The sequence below is a fragment of the Mangifera indica genome, chromosome 5 (genome assembly GCF_011075055.1).
Source record: "Mangifera indica cultivar Alphonso chromosome 5, CATAS_Mindica_2.1, whole genome shotgun sequence".
NCBI lineage: Eukaryota > Viridiplantae > Streptophyta > Magnoliopsida > Sapindales > Anacardiaceae > Mangifera > Mangifera indica.
Genome location: NC_058141.1, coordinates 2,477,680 through 2,500,434, shown reverse-complemented (window position 1 = coordinate 2,500,434; position 22,755 = coordinate 2,477,680). Strand labels below are relative to the sequence as shown.

Below are 22,755 nucleotides of genomic sequence, written 5' to 3'. Positions count from 1 at the left end.
TTACGTCATAAATAATGAAAAGCAAAAAAACTGATACACCGTAACATTATTATTATAATTATGAGGATGTGTATAACATTAAGCTTAATAAATCATAATTATAATTATTTAAAAAGTAAGGAGTTTTCAGATTTTCCCAAGATTTAATCTAATAACAAAGTTCTCCCTATAATTTTATAAATAAAATAATCCTACTGATCTATTAAGATTTTTGTTATTTAATTATGGGGAATTAATTAAAAAAATAAATAGCCTACCGTTTATACTTTTTTAGGCCAACATTTTTCTCTTTAACTTTTACCAGCAAATGGGATTTTTTGTACCTATGTTGTCCCTAAGGTAAAAAACAAAGTAGCAAATTCAAAAGCAGAAAAAAAAAAGACGCATACAAATGCAAAAAACGTACACAAGCCGAAAACGGAAAATCCAAAGCAGCCAACTATTAACCTTGGACTAGGAACCTTGGAGTCGGTGGAAGTATTGTGTGCTTGCATGTTTACATAATGTTTACAATATCTAAACATGCTGACTTTAATCATGTGTACATAATGTATACATGGTTATAGTTAGCAAGTGTACATCCCTATCCACATGTTCACTGTTAACATTTTGTTTTTCTTCTTAACCATGCTTAGATAACTCTGTTGATGCCTACATGATATTTATTGTCTGTGTAGTAGCTTAACCATGCTTAGATTACTTTGTTGATGCCTACATGATGCTTATTGTTTGTGTAGTAGCTTAACCATGCTTAGATGGTTACTATGTTTGCATGCTAACTTTGTTGATGGTTATTGTTTACATGCTTACATTATGTACATAACTCTCATGCATGAGGTCATGATGCTTACAATAGATGGTTACTGTGATTACATGCTAACATGTTTTAATTTATAGGATGTTGCCTTCTATGTTGTTTGATTTGAGGTTTGAAGCTTGTAAGATGAACTATCAAATAAGCAATGTTAACTCTGATGAATACAACTACATTGTCTTCATTAAAGATACGAAACAATGTATAACATTTAAAAATGAAAAGGTCTAATTATATCATGGAAAGAGGATAAGGGTAGAGGCAAAGATGTCAAATGAGGAGTGTAGGTATATCATAGATAGTGATGAAGATATGACTTATTTGTTTGAGCAGTATGACAAAGCTGGGATTAAGAATATAGATATGTTTGTTGAGTTCCTTCCAATAGAGTTAGAGATAGCCTATCTAACACTACCACTTATACGCAATGAACCCAAATCCATCCTCACCCACTTGTAGACACTACCCAACCTTCAGTATGTTGGAGATGTATAGAAGGAGAATTATGAGGAGGCTGCAAAAGAGGTAAAATGATGGGATTGAATGGGTAACCCCACTACCTCCTCTAGTTCTTTTAAAATTGAATAAAAATATTGAGGCAGCAAGGAATGTCAAGATCTTGCATGCTAGGCTGAGAGTTTGAGGTTATTAATATAGCAGTTATACCCAGCAGAAGTTATTGTTTGAATTTGGACAAGAAGTTTTATAACTGTTGCATATGACAACTATCTAGATTGCCCTGCCAGTTTGTTGTTTGTGTCATTCTACATATGAATTATTCTGATTTTAGGGAGTTTGTAGATGAGAGGCTGAGAATACCAGCCTATATAATGACATATGGGGTCATGATTAACCTAGTACTTGATCAGGGAAGTTAGGCATATGGAAATGAAAAGCAACTCTAGCCACCATCCAGACACTTCAAGCCTCGTAGGCTAAAGAAGTCAAGGAGGAAGAAAGCCGAGGAGGAAAGGAAAAGGAAACTAGTCTCATCCCTAAAATGCAATGTGTGCCATGAGTTAGGGACACAACAAAGGGTAATCTTGACAATGCCCACAAAGTTAGGCCAAAGGTAAAATCTCCAACTCAACTTTTACATCATATCAATTTACTTTTTTCCTTCTAATATTCCTCTTAACTCTTTTAAAATAGAGAAGGACAATTGCTATCATAACAAGTCAATCTGGGAGGTTATAGTGCACACCATCTCAGTCTAGAAGAGCATAGTATGTAGCTTCACAATTTGACAGGTCACAAAATGCAGCATCTTCATCTAGACAACCATAAAAACCAAGTTTTTACTTATTTGAACATCTCCTTTCTATTTTTTTTTTTTAATTTCTGGTAAAGGTTTCATAACTGTCAAATGACTAAGTTGAAAATTGCAATTTTTAGTTCCCAAGTTCCCAAAACTATTAAATCCATAAAGCATGCATCTGTCTAGTTTGGAAAAGGAGGATTTTAGTTAAGTCAAGAGGAAATTGCTTTTTTGTTTGAACAAAAATTTTTTGTTGATTTTATGAGTTGTGGATGTTGATCCTGTTTTTGTGTTTAGTTCTTAGAAATAGGATTGAGTTGTTGACATTGGTTTTGTTTTTGGTTGGTCTAAATGTGTTTAGTTTTCAAAACTTGGATGTTGTTTTAACTTATTTTTTGTTCAATATATATGAATTTCAAGTGTGCTTGTATGGTTTTGGTGGTGGTGTAAACTTGTTTAACATTTGCTGCATATATGGTTCCTAATTGTCTGCTTCTGTAACTTATGCATTTTGTCAACTTTACATGCACTCCATCTCAGTTTGGAATTTTCATATGAAATTGACATAAGATATAGATACTGTAGGTTTCATGCAAATTTACAAATTTATCAATTCATAGATTTCATCTTGTTAACTAAAATGTTCTGGAAAATCAAATAATAGGTTGGATTCCATATTATCAGATTCATCAAATTAACAAATTCATAAAATTGAAACTAAATCAATAATCAATGCAAATTAATTCACAAAATCAAAGCCACTGTAGACAAACACAGCATACAAAACTTCTTCATTACATAATAAGGGGGTAAAATTATAATTTCATGTTTAATTTTAAATCAAAATTTTTTTTTTTATCATGAAGGCAATAACGTCATTTTACTCATTTGGGGGAAATTTTGTTATGTCATGCTTATACTAACGGAAGACATTAACAGAGTTGGCTTACGGGTGGGAGTTTTGATTTTCCATAGTTAATGGGTGGAAAGTTGGGTGGGAAATAGTAATTTAGCCTATTATCTTATTATCTTAGAGTAACACTCAAGTAAATACTAAATTTTATACAACAAATGATAAATTTTTTATTACAATGCAAAATACCATTGGTAAATCTATATAATAAAACTATGTGTATATATTTTTTAATACACAATTGAGTATACAGATGATGTGTCATTATATGAGTAAATAATTTTGAATTAAAAATAAAAAACTTAATTACATGATAATACATCATCTGTGTATCTAATTATATACTTAAAAGTGTGTATATATAATATTGTTCAAATCTATAATATATAGGTGTGAATCATTATTTCCCTATTCTACTCAATACTTAAATCATAAAACCGAAATATTGAAATACATCTAAGGCGTACTTTATCCATAAAATTAATCAAAATTTTGTTGAGTTTACTACATTATTTTTATATTTATTATGAATACTTAATATTGGTGAATAATTACCTTTTTTAACTTTGTAGTATTACATATTACATGGACAATGATAATATATCGTAATAATAATTTTTTAAACATATATTAATTGGATCTATTTTAGAATACTTAGAAATTCGCGTAAAATATTAATTTCTATTTAACAACAAATTAACATTAAACATTACCCTTTTATCATAGTGAAATGTTATTTAAATTGTTTCGATTATTTAATTTTTATATTATAATATGTTATCTCTCCATGCTAAAATATCTATTAGACACAGATAATGAAAACTTTACCTCTACCATCCAAAACTCATGATCTTGCAATAAATTTAACACCAACTATCAAATTGTAATAAAATCTGTTCATAGTTTTGAATCAATGCATATGAGTTACACATGGCATTTCATCAAGCATCTCGTTAGTGTCAAATAAACATACACATATGCATTAATTGCTATTAGTTTTTATGTAATCAAGTCACAAATTGGATAGATTATAAAAAATAAATTAATTTAAATACCTTAACCCAAAAGTAAGATGAACAAATTTCTCTCATATGCACTAAATTTGTATACCTAAAAAGAGGGTGAATTGAAGAAGCAATTTATCACATTTACATCAAACCTGAATGTTGAAAGGCTTAAAGAAAATTGGCCAAATGATTATTTCCCACCCAAGGTTTAATGCAAACACAACTTCTCACTTGTTAACTATCGTAAATTCAAATATTCATCAATTTATCAAATTTTATTATTACTGTCAGGGATTCCTTCATCTTTATCTCCTAATGAACATGACCAATGAGATCTAGAAACGAAGGTGTTCCTTTATCTCCTAACAAAGACGATGATTCGTCTTCATAGAAGATGATGCATCGTTGTTGTCTCTTAGACGATGACGATGTGTCATCTTCTTCGATTGGTTTTGTTAGTTAATGATGCCCGAAAATAAAACACCGCTGAGAGAAAAGTTGAGAGGGAGAGAGAACGTGGCCGTTGTCGTCGTCTCTAACCATTGACAACATCTAAAAAAACCTTAAAAGGAAGATGAAGTTTTTTAAACTTTGAATGAAAAAAATTTATTAGTTTTTAAACTTAGGAGATGGAAATGTAATACATTTTTAGTTTTAAAATTTTTTTCTTAAATAACAATTTTATCCTGAAATTTAACAGAATAATAAGTGTTTAAATTTTTAATAGTTAACAAATAGAAAGTTGGATTTGCACTATACCTTGGGTGGGACATAGTCATTTTGGCCAAGAACCTTTTTAAAATAATTTTTAAAACAGTTCAAATGGGAAATGAGTTTAGCCTGTGACAAATACATAAGCCCATAACTAGTATGGGTATGACAAACTTACGACAATTATGCGGGCCTATAATAAGGGTGGGTTTTGTCAAAAAATTGAAAAAATGTTCGGAGTTAAGGATCCATCTGAGCCTATCCTTAGGGTCTAATTCCACCCCTGACTATGTAAACCCGACACTATTAACTTAACATTACAGCAATAAACCGCTGTCTCTACTTCTTAGTTACCTAACAAATCTGAGTTATAGATAAACTTTTTTTCTTCTTTTACTTAACAAGTTTTGCCTTCTAAAACACTGACTATAAGTCCGTTTGATTGATGCCTTTGCAAAATTTAAAGTATGATATATATATATATATATATATATATATATATATATATATAATTTGTATAACAAATCATGAATTAGATAAAATATTAGGAATCTATTTTGATTTTGCACAATGTGATATAATTGTATGTATGTAATACCTATATATATATATATATATATATATATATTATAATGAATAACATCACTTACTAAGTGGTCTGATTCTATCTCTACAATTCGACTCACCCTTTGAGAACCAATATCTGTTATGACATTAAATTATTGAAACTAACTAATTAAGCAAAAGACTCTTTTGAAAAGAGAAGCCATATGTTTGCTAGTTTCTACGATGTATGCAAACAATTGATTACTGGAATTGTTTTTCCGCACACCCAATTACTGTGTATTTTTATGAACAATATACATATTGTGCCCTAGCTGCCAACCTCTAACCAATGGCTCAGATTTCATCCGCCCCAGCTGCAACTCCACTCTCTACCCTGACCTCTGCTACGCCTCCTTGGAAGCATACTCCAGCTCCGTCCATGAGGACCCAGCGCAGCTGGCGCGCTTCACTATCGGCGTCAGCTTGAGGAAGGGAAAAACGACAGCGTCCTACTTGGCCAACCTCAGCCGCGAGGCCGACTTCCACTCAGACCCCAAAGCGTCATCGGCGCTCCACGACTGTCTGTCAAACTTTGGTGACGTCGTGGACGAGATCCAAGGGTCGCTGAAACAAATGAGCGACCCGGGCTCGGCGGGGAGCTCCAAGGAGAGGCTCCGGTTCCTGTTGAGTAATGTGCAGACGTGGATGAGGCGGCGTTGACAGACCAGGAGACTTGTACCGACGGTTTCGATGACGAGGTTGACGGGCCGCTTAAGGTGGATGTTATCGATAAGGCTGCGTATGTGAAGAAATTGACGAGCAATGCGCTTGCTTTGGTTAACAGTTACGCTGAGAAAGCTATACATCGATGATGACGACGGGAATGGGTGGTTTTGGACCGTTGGATGTTGGAGAGTTAAAATTATAATATTTATAATTATGATTAATAATAATTACGTCATAAAGAATCAAAGACGATGAACGAGTTTATAAATTATGTGCTTTGCTTATAACTACCAATGATGCGCTTTCCCTGACCGTCGATTTCCAGGACCCACAAATCATGACTTGGTTGTCGCGGGTTTTCTCCATCGTACGGCCAGCATTTTGTTTGATTTCCCGGTGATAGTTGAGATACAAGGAATCACAATTTAAGAACTAAAGAAGGTTATGTGAATGAAGCTGGCTTGCTTTAAACATGCATTCTTAATAATGATGATGATTAATCTTGATTAATTAAGCTTAATTATAAAATTATGAGTCTCATTAAGATTCGTTCAACTGCCTTTGACTAACGAAGATTATTAATTATCCTCCGACATTTGGGAAAATCAAGTGATTTTATGTTTTTTTAAGGTAAAGTTTATGATAAAATTATATGTACTTAGCTTTAATTATTTAATTAAGTAATTGGATGATTTGTAATTTGTGAATAAATAATTTTTTATTAAAAATAAAATAATATCTAAATATATAATAATATATTATATAAATATTTAATTAAATAAATAAAATTGATTGCATGTAATATTGGTCTTATAATTAGGAGGAGACGTACACTATTAAGCTTAATAAATCATTAGTATAATTATTTAAAAAGTACAGAGTTTTAAGATATTCCCAAATTTTAATTAATTAAAAAATTCTCTCAATAATTTTATAGATAAATTAATTCTCCCTATCTATAAAGATTTTAATTATTTAATTATGTTAAAAGAAAATTATTATTATTTGATACTTTTATAATCTAATAAAATTTTTTTTCTTATGTGAGGAAATTGCCATTATTTAAGATTTGGATTGATTGAGTGATCAAATTGAAAATCAATACCAAATTCGATTTAGTTCATAACTAAAATATCCATTGCAATCATTGGGTGAATAATTTCTAGTCATAGTTTAACCATCAAGCTAGATTGATTTAACTGTTTTGATAATATTATATGATTAAAACATGTTTTAAACTTTAGTTTTATCATGATAACTACAAATAAATCCTTTAACATGACAACACTCGGCCTAGGTATAAAAACTTTGGGGATTGCCATATTGCAAATAATGTACTATTTTTTAAAATAAGAATTAAATAGTAATTAAATTTGGATATGATGTTGATATGTCCTATATGCTGTGTGGTTCTCGCTTGGTATATTAAAGCTTAATTAGCTAATTAATTAAGGCCAAATGACTATTCTCCCACCAAAGGTTTGATAAAATGATAAAATGACCCAACAAGCCAAAGGTAGGTGACAGGCCCTTCTCAGCAAGATAAGAAACCAATAATTCACTCTTAATTATTTTATGGGTCAATAATTGAAGTATGATATGATTAATATATTAAATTCTGATTAATCAGAACAAATCGAATCTCACAATATAAAACCACGTTCATTTGAAAAGTTAATAGTCAATAATCTGTTGCCATGTCACTAAAACAACTGTTTAGGGCAAGCTTTCATTTTTTATATTTAAAATTGGGGGTATACCTAACCATTTCGCTGGAGAAAACATGCCTGATCATTAATATTAACAACTCATTAATAAATTGATACTTTACCGAACATAGAATTGAGGTTGCCTTGAGCTGACGTTGTCTAGTCAGGTAACGTTTCCATATTAGATATCCCATGTGAGAACTTAATATGGCTTTTACCGAACATACAATTGAGGTTGCCCTGAGCTGACGTTGTCTAGTCAGGTAACGTTTCCATATTAGATATCCCATGTGAGAACTAAATATGGCTTTTACCTTACATATATATCCACTTCCATCTTTAGCAGGACTTGATCCTTGGTAGTTCTGATGTCACATGGGCACAAGTACCGTTAGAATTAAAAGTTTAAACATGTGTTCCCCAGATTAATTAGGTAACTTCTCTATGTTGGTTTTCTAATGTGAGGATTAAATGTGAGTCTTATTTTACATATATATACGATAAATTAGGGTTCTAATAACTTGAGTTTGAAATAAGAACAACTGACTCAAGTACAACTAGATAAATTATAGTTGAATTGTATAATTTATATATTTATCAATTATCTCTTATCTTAAAAATCAAAAAGTAAGATTTCAAAAAATTTAAGTACAAGATTTTAAACTGTTTAGCGTATATTTATTCATTGCTGTTTATTTATTGAAATGTTTGCTTGGTAATAGAGACATGCGAGAGTTCTATTCATGTTTTGAAATTGTTTATAGGGTTAATGGGATCAATTTTTGCCTTTTTGCATTTTCTACGTTTCAATTTGTTTACAGAAAACCTAACTCGACAAATATTGTTGCATGGATGAGCTTTGATTTCATGCACTAAATGAACTTGAACTTTTGTCATCTCCATTGCTTTTGGATTTATTTTTATATCTTTTTCTTGTTATAACATTAAAAGAAGTGAAAATTAATTATATTTGATCAACGCATTATCGAACAAATTAAATTATTAATAAATGTTAATTGACAAAGGCTAATATTGATATCTCTTTTAGCCGGAAGGACTATTTTCCACTCAAACTTGGATGAAATAATAATTTCTTACCATTTAAGTTAAAACCTTTAAGTAAAAGGGTAATAAAATCATTTTAATAAAAGACTCTCTAATTTCTTTCCAAAGCTATTGTGGAAAACCTCTAATGACAAATTAATTCTAGAGGGGGTTAAATAGAATTATCAAAAAGTCAATCACAAAATTAACTAAATGAAATCTTTAATCAAATTTCTACAAACATCAATCAAATAATCAACCAAAACCTAAAGTAAAAGAGTAGAGTTTAGAGAATGCTCAAAATTTTTAAAGTAGTTCGAAGCTTTTTGCCCCAAGCTTTCTACGTTCATTTCTTCAAGCAACTGATTTGAAGTTTCTAGTTGAATCACTTTTGGATTACACTAATTGAATTGGGATTGTGCCCTTTTTACAATAGTGATATGAGATTTCACTCAAGTATAATTCGAAAGAAGATTTACAAGTAGAATGTGCCTCTAATAGGCTAATTTTACTAATTTGTATAAGTGTTTCTCTTAAAGATATACGTTTTTGGTTTCCAGAGAGAGATTAAGAGCTTAGAGATTAAAATGATGATTCTTGAATGCTTTTGATATGTTTTCTAACTTTTCTGACTTCAATCCAACTTATTTATATACCCTTGAGACTTGAAAGATCCGTTGGAATGTTTTTACTAGCTATTGACTTATGAAAATGACGTTTTAACCTTGAAAATGCGAATGGACAAGTGTTCTCTTACACATCCCTACTTTGGTAGCTTCGAAATAGATGTTCAACAGTTGAATTCTTAACATGTGCCACTCGAGGGACAAATGTCCCTTTTTTCAAGATGGGCATCCTGCCTTGTTTCTTAAAATTCTAGAGAGCATCAAACAAAAAAGGATGGGCGTGGGATAGGTGTCCCAATATGTTGACTTTGTTGACCATCCCAATTTTGTTTGTAAATGCATTGGAGGAGAAACGAGCATCCCATGGTAGTCTTCTAGTATGGGACGGAAGTCCCTTAATTTAGGATGGGTGTCCTTATTCAATTTGGAAAAAATCCTGATAGCTCTAGTCTTCTAAGAACAGACATGGGACAAGCACAACAACTAGATGGGTGTCCTTGACCTAAAAATTAAACATCTACTTTTCACTCATCTATCGGTCATAGGAATTTTATGTCATTGACTTTATTAGCTCAATAAATATTAATTAACAATTTTAAACTTAGTTTTGACATAATCAAAATGCATAGAGGTCCAACAATCTCCTCCTTTTTGATTGATGACAAAAATTAATGTTTATGCATTGAAAAATTAATTTAGAGAGTTTGAAAAACTCTTGAAAGTACCCTTAGGTGACTAGTCTTGCTTTGTTTTGAATAACTTATTTCTCATCCACCTTATTTAGTTATACACATTTTGTGTCGATGTTGTGATGATCTGTTAGTCTTAGAACTAGTTTCGATACTTAGTTTCTTTTAAATTTGTTTAACTCCTTGCATGACCAATACCAACTCTCATCTTGCAATGCCTCAACTATTCTCTTTAGCTTCATTTGTGACAAGAATGCCACAAACTTGTATGTGTTCAATAGAAAAGCCTTTGTCCTTACACCTTGGGATAAGTCTCTAATGATTTTTCCTTCCTTAGCCTCATCTTTCACCCTTGGGAAAGCGAATTCCCTTTGAACTTCTTGAGGCTATGACCGTTACACCAACACTTGCATTGCCCAATTTCAATGAACCTTTTGTCATTGAATCAGATGCATCCAACTGTGACATAGGAGCAGTCTTGAGTCAACATGGGAAACCTATTGCATTCATGAGTCAGGCCTTAAGAAACAAAAAACTTTCAGTATCGGTTTATGAAAAAGAAATGTTAGCCATCATCCAAGCAATTCGGACAGGGAGACCTTATTTGCTAGGCAGAAAATTCTATATTGAAATAGACTAAAAGAGTCTCAAGTACTTGTTGGAGCAATGCATAACAACGCTAGAGCAAAAAAAATAGGTATCTAAATTATTGGGATATGACTTTGAGATCAAATATAAGTTAGGTAGAGATAACAGTGCAGCTGATGCATTATCACAAGTAGCAGTCAATCCTAGTTTGGACACTTTATTTGTATCTCACTCTTTATTATGGGACACCATAAAAAAAGGAGGCCAAGGATAACCCGTACATGTAGAGAATCAGCAAATTAGCAGCAGAAAATCTAGGCAACCCATACAAATTGCAAGATGGACTGGTGTGCTTAAAAAATCATGTGATATTGCCTCTTCAATCCGACGTCGTTCAACTACTCCTAAAAGAATTTCATGATTCACCCATGGGTGGGCATTCAGATATCTTTGATCATGCAAGAGATTATCTTAGCAATTCTATTGGCCATCCATGTACGAAACGGTGAAAAATTATGTTAACTCTTATGATGTATGTCAACGGACCAAGTGCCAAACATTATCTCTAACAAGTTTTTTATAGCCTTTTCCAATTTCATGTCAAGTTTGGGATGACATTACCATGGACTTCATCGACGACCTTCCCCCTTCTAATGGTAAAAACACAATCCTGGTTGTTGTTGATAGGTTGAGTAAATCCGCACATTTCTTAGCTCTTTCTCACCCCTACACAACAAAAATGATGGTGGAAAAGTTTGTTGAGGGAATAATGAAGCTAGATGGCATGCCTCATTCAATTATTAGTGATCGTGATTCTATATTTATCAGTCACTTTTGGCAAGAATTCTTTAAGATGTCAGACATTTAGTTGAAAATGAGCTTTACATATCAACCCCAAACTGATGGGCAAACAGAGGTTGTAAATCAATGTATTGAACAATATCTTCGCTACTTTGCTCACCAATAGCCCCAAAAATGGCACTTCTTCCTTCCATAGGCTGAGTTTTGGTATAACACCACATATCATGCCTCAACTAGAATGACTCTATTCCGAGCTCTCTATGGCCGACCTCCACCCATGATATCGCAATATAATGAAGGCAACTGTCTAGTTAATGAAGTTGACCAAGGGTTAATCTCTATAGATACCTTACATGCCATCTTAAAGACAATTTGATTGTAGCCAACAATTGAATGAAACAACAAGCTGATTCTAAACACAGAGATACTAAGTACCAAGATAGGGATTTTGTGTTTTTGAAACTACAACCTTACCGTTAGCAATCATTATTCAAACGAGCATATCAGAAGCTTACAAACAGATTCTATGAACCCTATCAGATTGAAGAAAAAATTGATAAGGTAGCTTATAAACTCAAGCTTCCTCCAGATTCTAGCATTCACCTAGTATTTCGTGTATCTCTATTGAAGAAATAGTGGACGATGTAATTACCTCCACTATTGAATTACCTTTAATGGCAGAAGATGGGCAGTTGGTGATGGAACCTGAAACTATTATGGACAGTCGTTGGATACAAAAAAGATCCAAATTTGTGGAAGAAAGCTTAATTAAATGGAAACGACTTCCGAAAGAAGATGTTACATGGGAAAACACTTAAGAGTTTAACAACAAGTTCCTTAACTTTAACCTTGAGGACAAGGTTCAAGTTGAAGGGAGGGGTATTGATGAGCCGCCGAGAAGATCTCTAAGAGTGCCTAAAAGGAATCCAAAGTATTTGGATTAAAAGTGCTTGCAACTAGGGTAACAGGTGGCCCTTGAAATAGTCCAAGTTTGTTAACAAGCTTGCTAAAAAATAGGATTAGTAATTGTTATTTTCATTCAATAATTCAGCTATCTTGTTGTTATTAGCCGTTAGTGTCTTATTTCTTAGTGTTGTGATCTGAGAAATAGGAAAAGTTGTTATTTTTTACTGTTATTTAAACTTCTCCACATTCTTCAATAAGAGAAAAGAAAAAAAAGCTTGTTCCAATTAAAAAATACTTTGTTGTTGGTTCTCACCTTAAGTAGAACTGTATCTTCATAATTTCTCATAGCTTTGACAAGGACCTATCAATCCACCCTTAGCTCATGCTAATCTTGGTACGTGCTCTACTTTTTTGATAATTTCTGTTGTACAAACCTATTAAGTAGAACTCTATCTTCATAATTTCTGATGTGTATGGTTGAATTTGTCATCTTTTCAAGGTTTCCCTTGTTAGCAAGAATGTCTCTGTGTTGGATGGACTTGATAATACTACCACTTAGATGGGTGAAGCCAAGGTCTATCTATCTCCTTGAATTGATTTATGCATTATTTTCATATATCGTATGTCAATACCCAAGAAAATGAAATTCTTGGTTTAATATGTGTTCTGCGTTTCTTCTATTTTGGGTTTAAGAATATATACAAAAGACTGAGGCATATTTCAAGGTTCTGTTAGCTAAATACATGCATTGTATTGCTAAGTAGTTTAATTTTGTGAATGCATGCATATGTTTAAACATGAATAATATACCAATGCTATTTTCATTGTACAGATTGACCGACTTTAGATATGTTAACCGATTGACATGAATCTGGTACTACCCCTAAATTTTTGATATGTTAACTGGCTGCTAAAAAATTTTGGTTTGCATGTGGTTTTAATTGTCTTCATTTGTTGGATTGTTGAGTTTCCAGCTTACTTAATTTACTAAGTCTCATGTCTTGTAAAAACAATGGGACTAGAAAATGTGTCTAGTAATTCCTTTGGCTTTTTTAGAATTTATGCCCAGACCATTTTCTTCCCCATTGTTTGCCCGTGACATGATGGATACCTTTAGGTATGGCTTATAACAGTTCTGGTATTCTAACCTTGAAGCTTGGATTGATTAAATTGTGGGGCACATATTAAGTCATAAAATGCAAATGTTTAATTGTCATGATGCACCTTATTACAAGAAGGCAAACAATGCCTTTATTTTTATAGTCTTAACATATGTAGTTATTACTATTATTCGGAATAATCATGCCAAAAATAAATTCTGTGAAATACAGTAACCAGCAAATTTGTGTACTTAGATTCATGTTTTGACGAAGCCCTTTCAAATATAGTATGAGGCGTTAATGTTAGTAGTTTCCACAACCCAATTTGCTTCATGTATTGCATTTCTATAGGAGACTTAATTTCTGTACTTTGGTTTTTTTTATATGAGAAAGAGTATTGCTTTTGTTTTGATAAAAAAAATAGCATAATCTTATACCTTTTTGGGTAGGTAGTTTGGACAATATATATCTGTTTCTAACTGTCTTCTAACTCCTTCTTTTATGACTACCCTTGGTAGTTAAATAAAATGAACCGGATTGGGTCGACCAGTCATAGATAGACCTAGACCCAATGTCTCTCACTCACATATGATAGAAGACCCAAATCAAATACTTAGCCACAAAAGCCCTATTTAGCAATATATTTCATACATGCAAATGTGTCATGCAACCTTACGAGTAACCTGTACTTAGGAGCTAAATATTATGTACCTGTTAGGAATAGCATAGCCGCTTCAATCCGAATAAAACAAAATAAAGTATTAGACTTGCATCACCCCAAACTTACTTGATAACATTAGCTCCCTTTAATCCTTTATTTATCATTGTGTTATTTTCCTATGTATTACGTGTGTCCATATGAGTGACATGATCAACCGACCAATGGACACACGTAATATATAAGTCTTCCTCTTTTACTCAAAATTCTCAATTTAAACTTAACTGTTTTTCTAGTCATGTTCTATAATCGAATTATGCATGACCATAGGTTCCAAACTAAGGTAGCAACACTAAGAGTAAACATCAAACAACAACAAAGAGTCAAAAGGTACCAATATGACGCAATCCTCATAAAGTCTCACACAGTGAGGGAGTAGAGATTTATCCTCTCACTACTTTAACTGATCGTCTTACTTATGCACGCATAGTATGAATCATGTGTTATAATATGTATTTTCTCAAATGTCATTCACAACATTGTACAGATCTTAGTTCAGTCTCTACACCCAGCACCTAATCTGAGTTTTTAATCATCTTCACACTTGTAGGTATTTTATTTATATTAAAAACTCACATTTGACATTCATAAGTTATTTGGACGTAAAGGGATTCTAAATCGGATATTTTCAAATGTATTTATCTATGACTTCATCTTGATCGATCATCAAGGCAATATTTTAACTTCGATAAATCTTTTCTTGAGAAATTTGTCCTTCTTTGACATGCACTCTCAGTATCACATTTCTCAAGAATAATGTCTCATTTTTACTCGTTCTCTCAACGTTAAAGGCGATTACTCATGTGAGTGAGTCAATCTCTCACTTATATGACATTACAATCTTGTTGAGCTAAAAACGATATGTATGCATTAAAAACCCAAGAATTTCGAGACACAAGTTCAAAACATAAACTATACTTGAATTCATAGTTTTTGATGTTGTGTCACTAGTATAATATATAAGTTCAACACTTATCAATCACAATCTATGCAATTCAAGAGATTTAACATATACAAGATATACTTTTCTTGAAACAATCTCGATGAAAGGATTAGTGACCATACAATGCATAGAATTTTATTGTACACTCATTTTCCTCTGGAAATGAAGTCTCTTACCACATTGTGTCTAGTGTCGATATATTTGGTTATCCTATAAAAATTCAAGATATTTTATTTTAACAGACAACTATTGCTCTAACAATATTGTCTTGTTTACTCAAATTCACAAAAAATTTTCTTAACCAAACAATTTCTTGCACAATCACTGAACAAGCTATATACTCAATCTCCATTGTGATAAGGGTATACATCTCTATTTCTTATTGCTCTAAGATATGGGCTCTTTTGGAGTAAGAAAACATAGCCTTAATTTAATTTGTGTTGGTCTAAACACTTCCTAAATTGGCATCTCAATAACCAATCAAATACAAATTCGATCCTTAATCACATAAAAAATAATCCACAAAACCTTTAAAATATCAATATTTGATAGACAGCTTTTCAGTGCTCTTTTCAATATTAACTCATATCAACTAACCAGCCTAACAATAAAACAAATATCTAAGCATGTACACACCATAACATACATAATACATCCGATGACATCTGAATAGGTAACTATTGACATTTCTCTACTTCTATCTTAAGTTTTAGGATATATCTCTTAGCTCAATAATTCGTTATTTGACACAAGATTATCAACAGACTTACAACTTACCATTTTGGATTAATTTCTAATATGTAATCTATTTTCTCATATCTTGCCAGCTAAAAGTATGGCCAACCATCCTTTGATGATTATCACTTGGTTCAAATCATTTTTACCTAACTGCACATCATCACACACATTGATAAAATTACAAATTGTCATCAGACTTCATCACATAGATATGGTGGTCTTGATAAATCATTTTAAAGTCATAAGGTATTAACTCTTATAAAATTTCAAGTACTAGTATCTAGATGACAGTTTTAGGTCATTCACCGTTCTTAAAGCTTGCACACTCTACGCCTTAAACCTATAACAACGAGATCTATATCTCATTTCATATGGATTTTTTTGTCAAGTTTTTCATTAAAGAAAGTTATCTTGATATTTATCTAGTGTAATTCTAAATTCAAATGTGTTACTATAGCTAGAATTAAACATGTTGAAGTAAATCTTATAAATAACGAAAATATCCTTTTACACAATCTATACCTTTTTATTGAGTATAGCTTTTCGCTATAAAGCGAAATTATATTTATTTATTGAGCTACCCCCCTTACGATTTATTTAGGGAATTCATTTGTTCCTAATGGGTTTTCAACTCGATGGTGAGTCAACTAAAACCTATAATTGATTTGTTTTCTATGTATTTCATCTTTTTTTCTAATGCATCTCATTATTTTTCCTTATCTAAGGATAAGACAACTTTTTTCATGATTTTTGGTTCTTCATCATCTTAGGGAGTGGTTATGAAAACTTCATTTTCATTTTAAAGCATTATTAAAGTACTTTCGGACATTCACTCCTATGCAATTGAGGATTAACGCTCCTACTATCTAAAATAGATTAAAGCTTAATCTCAATTCTCCCACTAGGTTGAGATGAATGAAATAAACAATTAAAGATCATTGCTCCCACTATCTAAAATAGGTTAGAGCTCAATTGCATTCGCTTCCACTATCTAAAACAAGTATATGCCTTATTTCTTAGGACTCAACTAATAGTCGTTAAGATATACCTATCCTTATTCTTCTCTCATCTTATTCAGATGAAACTTTTTATCAACATCATCCCTATTAAAAAAAAATATGCAATATGAATGTTGCATCTCATAATACAATTTTAGTTAATCTTCCAACAGAATCCTTTTTAATGAATACATACCCTTTGGAGTGCTCAACATATCTGATAAAGATACATTCATTTCTTCTTGGTCATAGGTTTTTAAACTCATAGGAAAAGCTATGGATAAACATTGTTAACCACTAAGATTGTAATTAATTAACTCAAGTTTTCTACTTGATCATAGCTCATAGAGAGTGGAAGGAACTAATTTAGTAGACACTTGGTTAAGTACACAAATAGTTGTTATCGTCATATTATTACTAAGGGACATTAATGTTTTGCTTGTGCCATCATTGACCTAACCATTTTCAATAAAGTTCAATTACTTTCCTTCGTTACACTAGCTTGTTGCGAAGTACTTGGAATCATTAAATGTCATACTATTCCTTTTTATTACTCAGTTCTTTGAACTTTTCAGACAAATACTCAAGACTTCAGAGAGTTCTTAAAACTCTTATCCATTTTGTCTAATTAAATCTCAACCTCAATTATATATAGTGTTTGAAGCAGTATACTATTTTTGACTCATGAGAGATCAAGTAATAAGATTGAATCGAGTATTGTCATCAGCACAAGTAATAAAATATGAGATATCTTCTTAAACTTTACATTAATGGGAAAACATATACCTAAGTATATAAATTACAAAGGAAGTCAAGCTTTTATAGCTTTGTGGAATGGTTTTCTAGAAGTTTTCTTAGCTAGACAATGCTCACATATAGGCAATTCTATTTATGTGAAAGTTCCTAATAAACTTTCATAAGCCAATTTATTCAATTAATATTGGCCAACATACCCTAATATAATATGTCATATATTTGCATTCACGTCCATACATATAAGAGAAGCAAATAATAAAAAACTTAATATCATCATAATGTAAGGTGAAAAACACCATATAACCGTTCAACCAACAAACCAAATCTATAGAGGTCAAATCTATAAGCATTTAGAGAAATTCAAATTATATCTTAGTTTAATAGGAACAAGTACTTTGACCAAGATTTGTTGAATATTTAAAGCATATTGAATTTCATGTAGGTATAAGATTTGACCACCTTACAAAACTCATTTGCTCGTGTCCAATCCTCTTACTACAACTCTTGTGTTGTTGTCTACATACATCCAATTCATCTTTTTCAAAATTTGACAAAAATCTATTAAAGATCTTCTATCATAAGCTACTTGGCCAATGGCTTTTGAGTCTATAATCCACGTAGGATAATACTCAATTAATATCATAATATTAAAAAATAAAGTTTTATCACTCTATGTTCAACAAGACTATCATTTTCAGCTCTATTCATTCATGGGCGATATGACCTTCGTTGCTTCTATTGCGATCATTTATCTTGTTTTCGTCTCTTCTTCTAGTACTTTTGTCACTCTCTCGTTTCAATTCCTTGTTCTTGTTCTTTGAGCATTATACGACTTTCTTCCCCTAATATGACTTAGGCCACTCCCTTTTGAAACTTGACTCTGCAATGTATGCATGAATACCAAGTCCAGCGGCCTCAAAGGCGCTTTTCCTCTAGTTTTTTATGGCAAGAACAACTAATAAAAGTCATTCAATTCTCATTGTGGGTCATATGCACCTTCATACGCTCCTACTATAGGGAAAAGATCATTTTACTAAATGAACCTATTGTTCATTTGTTAGTTGCACCTAGTTGACTTTAGTTCCATAATCATACTTGACATTCTATCAAATTTAATTATCAATTGCCTTTATTTTAAGACTGTAGTTCCTCTAAACTTTTTCATTAAAATCATACTTATGCTATATACAGTTGAGATTATTGGCACTCTTATACTATAGCGTTTTTTATAGAACGTATTAAGATATCACACAAAGTGAGTCTTGCTTCTTACATGTGTGATATGCATCCACATCATATTAGTGTAAGATATTATTTAGGTTTCTATCCCTTAATCAATCATAACTATATCTTAACCTGATCTATGACCTTCAAAGTCTTTTGTCAATCTAGAATATTGTGCATTTTAAATGCCACACGTTGAAATTATCCCTATTCAATTCATTCTCATTCAAATCAGCCATTATGTCCTAGGATGTTATGGTTAACTAGATTACAGAGACATATATTGGACACAACTCAATCAATGCAATCAAATACACATCAATTGTTGCAATTATGCATTCAAATTTAAAATATCTCACATAAGGCACAAAATTAAAAGTTTACTATGTTCCCGATTATCTTTTATGACACAAATGTTTGACATTTTAAAATTCAATCTAATTGCGCCAATATAAATTTTGGATGTGAATTTCATTAAATTCTACCATTCTCAGAACCCCTACATTTAACAAATATATGATATAACAAATGCATCATTTATTATAACTAAGAGCATTTCATCAACTCGTATCATTTCAGAGTCACTTTATGTATGATAAAGTCTTTATAAAATTTGTGCTAGGTCAAATACCTCGCATTTCTTTAATTTGGGAGTAACATCAAAACGATGGATGTTCTCTCATACATTATTAAGCATTGCTTTTTAGCAAACTATAATGAATCCACTCAATCCGATAAGTTTCAAATTCTTGTCCCGAATAAGATTATTGATTACGGGGCACATATTCATGCATGGATATTATTAGACTATGTACTAGTCAACATGCAATGTGATGGTCCCTAGTCAGCAAACTTGCATAAATTAAAACATGTATTTCGAAACACCAATATGTGTTTTTGGGAGTCTGAATAAGGTATTACATGTCTTTACATGTCGTAAGACCCACAGAAAACATCTCACATACAGATCCAAGCATTACATAACTGCCAAGATCTAGAAAATGGTATCGCACACCAAAACACTTTAGAAATAGGTGATCACGCGCTGTGACAGGCCAAAATATGGTCCTAGAAGTATTCACATGCCAAGTCGACACTACACGTGCTTCCATGCATCGTAATAGAGTCTACACGCACCTACACGCTGTAAGAAGAGCCAAATGCACTGTCACTAGAGCTAGACTCAAACCGAGCCAGTTTGAGCTCAAATGAGCCCAAAACGAGTCAACCCTATAAAAGCTTGATCAAGTTGGAGTTACTCGCTAAATTTTTCAATTAAAAATTTTAATACAAAACAACGTCATTTTGACTAATATATATTAAAACGATGTCATTTTAATAATAAAATAATTAAAAACTCGAGCTTAAAATGAGCCGAACTGAACTCAAGCCAAGTTTAAGCTTAGCTTCCATGAGCTCAAGCTTTGCTATATATAAACCAAGCTAAGCTCAAGCTCAACTCAGCTTAGCTCGAATTCAGCCTTAACTGTTGTATGTTGAGGAAATACTATCACATACCTATATGCGCTTGCATGCACAGGTCAATGGTGACGGTCAACCTTTGACCTTTGATTGATCAACTGACCAGGGTGGGTGTTGACTGGTTCGGGCTAACTTGGTTCACCAAGCGGGTTGACCCATTGATCAATGGGTTTTGGCCAACCCATTGACCAATAGATCCGACAATTGAGTTTTTCCAACCTGATTTTGACCTAGATTCATGCATAAGCCCTAGAATTATGTAGTGAAATTGGCAGCCATCCAGCCATCCACTAATGACCATACTATAGGGCTTTTGTATCCCAATCGATGGAGAGTCTTATTGTTCCAATTTCCGGTGCCAATGTTATCAAAATCTGTTGAAACAACGAGGAAGGAAAACCACACCTAATGTCTTGGTTTTGACTCCAAATCCATTGATTTTGACGTTATTTGATGGTTTTTTTCCATTCAAGACATGCAATACAATTTATAACAACAATCCAACATGTTTCCCACACCAAATTCATGCAATTTTGGCCGAATTGAATTAGTGCCCAAAATCCGAATTTAAACATAATTTAGTCTTAAAATCATCATTTAGATTCTAATTTCATACAGAATACGCAATACAATTCAAAGAAAATATGACATATACGTAACCTACGCTCTGATACCAATGTTGGGAATAATTATGCCAAAAATAAATTTTGTGAAATACAGTAACTAGTAAATTTGTGTATCCAGATTCATGTTCCGATGAAGCCCTTTCAAATACGGCAAGGGGGGTTAACGTTAGTCATTTCCACCACCCAATTTGCTTCACGTATTGCTTTTCTATGGGAAACTTGATTTCTATACTTTGGTTTTTTTTAACAGGAGAAGAAGGAGTATTGTTTTTCTTCTAATAAAAAAAATAGTGTAATCTCATACCTTTTTGGGGAGGCAATTTGGACAATATATATGTGTCCAACTGCCCTCCAACTCCCTCTCTTATAACTGCCCATGACATTTAACGTTTTGGAAGACTAGAATGTACCATTTGAGCAGGGTGTAATTTTTCCTCAGGTAATTATATCACAAAAATCCTAAATAATAGCTTCTGAATTGGATCTGGTCTGGTCTTCCTCAGGTAATCAGTTGACCTAGAGTAACAGTTGAGGAGCATTTCTTTAAGAACCAGATGTTTTGCTTGAAACTTCTTGACATGTAATGCTGGGTCATGAATACAGCGGCAAGTTCTCTCATCATTGCCAGACAGTTGTAACGAACTCTTTGATTTTGCTTCTCACACTATGGAGGGGAGGCATCATCATTTCATTTTGGCTGCAATTGTCTTGAAGTGCTGCCATCGGAGAATTTCATTTTTCACTACAGAACAGGATTTAGTTAAATATGGGATGCCTTCTTACTGATTAGTAGGCTTATGTTTATATCCATGGGAATGCATCAAAAAATTTTACTTTGTTTTATTTTTCACTGATCTAAAGTGTGGTAACCGGTTGGCTTTGTGCAGTTATTGTATTTTGATCAGGATGGGAGTAGTGGATTGAGCCTTGCACTGCAGGAATCCAGCAGTTCTCTTCTGTTGCTTTTTTCGAGTGTTTATTTTATTTTGTTTTATATTTCCACCGAAAGCAAGTGCACTGTCCATTTGTCTATGTTAGGTACCTGGAAAAATTTCAGCAGCACCTCCCCAGTTTTATCTTGTACCAGACGGTAAAATGTAATGTGCACTCCTGTAATTTTTGTATTCAAGCAATGCAATATGCAACAATTCAAAATGAATGTAACAGCGAACAAACAGCAATATGAATTGACTGGAATTCTTCATCTCATTACGGGAAATCAGTACAACTTGATATCACGTCACTACACTTCCTTAATACATTAAAACAAGAGAAGATATAGACTTGAACAAACTGCAAATAAAGGACAACTCAAGAAAATTTCCAGCTCCTTGCCTTTTTCCATACGTGTTCCCTCCTTTTTGTTGCCCACCATCACCAAATCTCCCTTTGATGCGCCACGTGTCTGTCTTGCCTCTTTTCTTTGAAAAATATCAGTTCATTATGGGTGTACTTTCTTTGAAAAATATTCGAGAATAGATAATGGCTGCACTAGTTTTGCTAACTTGCGCAAAAAGGGTTCGGCCCCTGTTCTACTGAGTAGATTGTATTTTTTTATATTATTGTTTCATAATACCATTATCTTGTACCTTTAATCCTTAAATTACTCGAGAAAAGTTGCTCCTTGGTTATCAAAACTTGTCTCTGCGCTTTTTTCCTTGCACTGTTCTCTATATTTGTGGAGGGAATGCTAGGAGTAAGGTTGGATTCGAACTGAACCTGTTCAAGTTTAAACTTGAGCTCGGTTCGAATAAATCTGAAATGAGCTAACCCTATACGAGCTCGGTCAAGCTTGAGTTACTCTTCAAATTTTTGAATTAAAAATTTTGAAA

At 32.5% G+C, this 22,755-nt stretch overlaps 1 pseudogene; it reads left to right on the top strand.

The window, feature by feature from the left end:
- The first annotated feature begins 5,573 nt into the window (after positions 1–5,573).
- Positions 5,574–6,121, top strand: LOC123217754 (annotated as a pseudogene).
- The last annotated feature ends 16,634 nt before the right edge of the window (positions 6,122–22,755 follow it).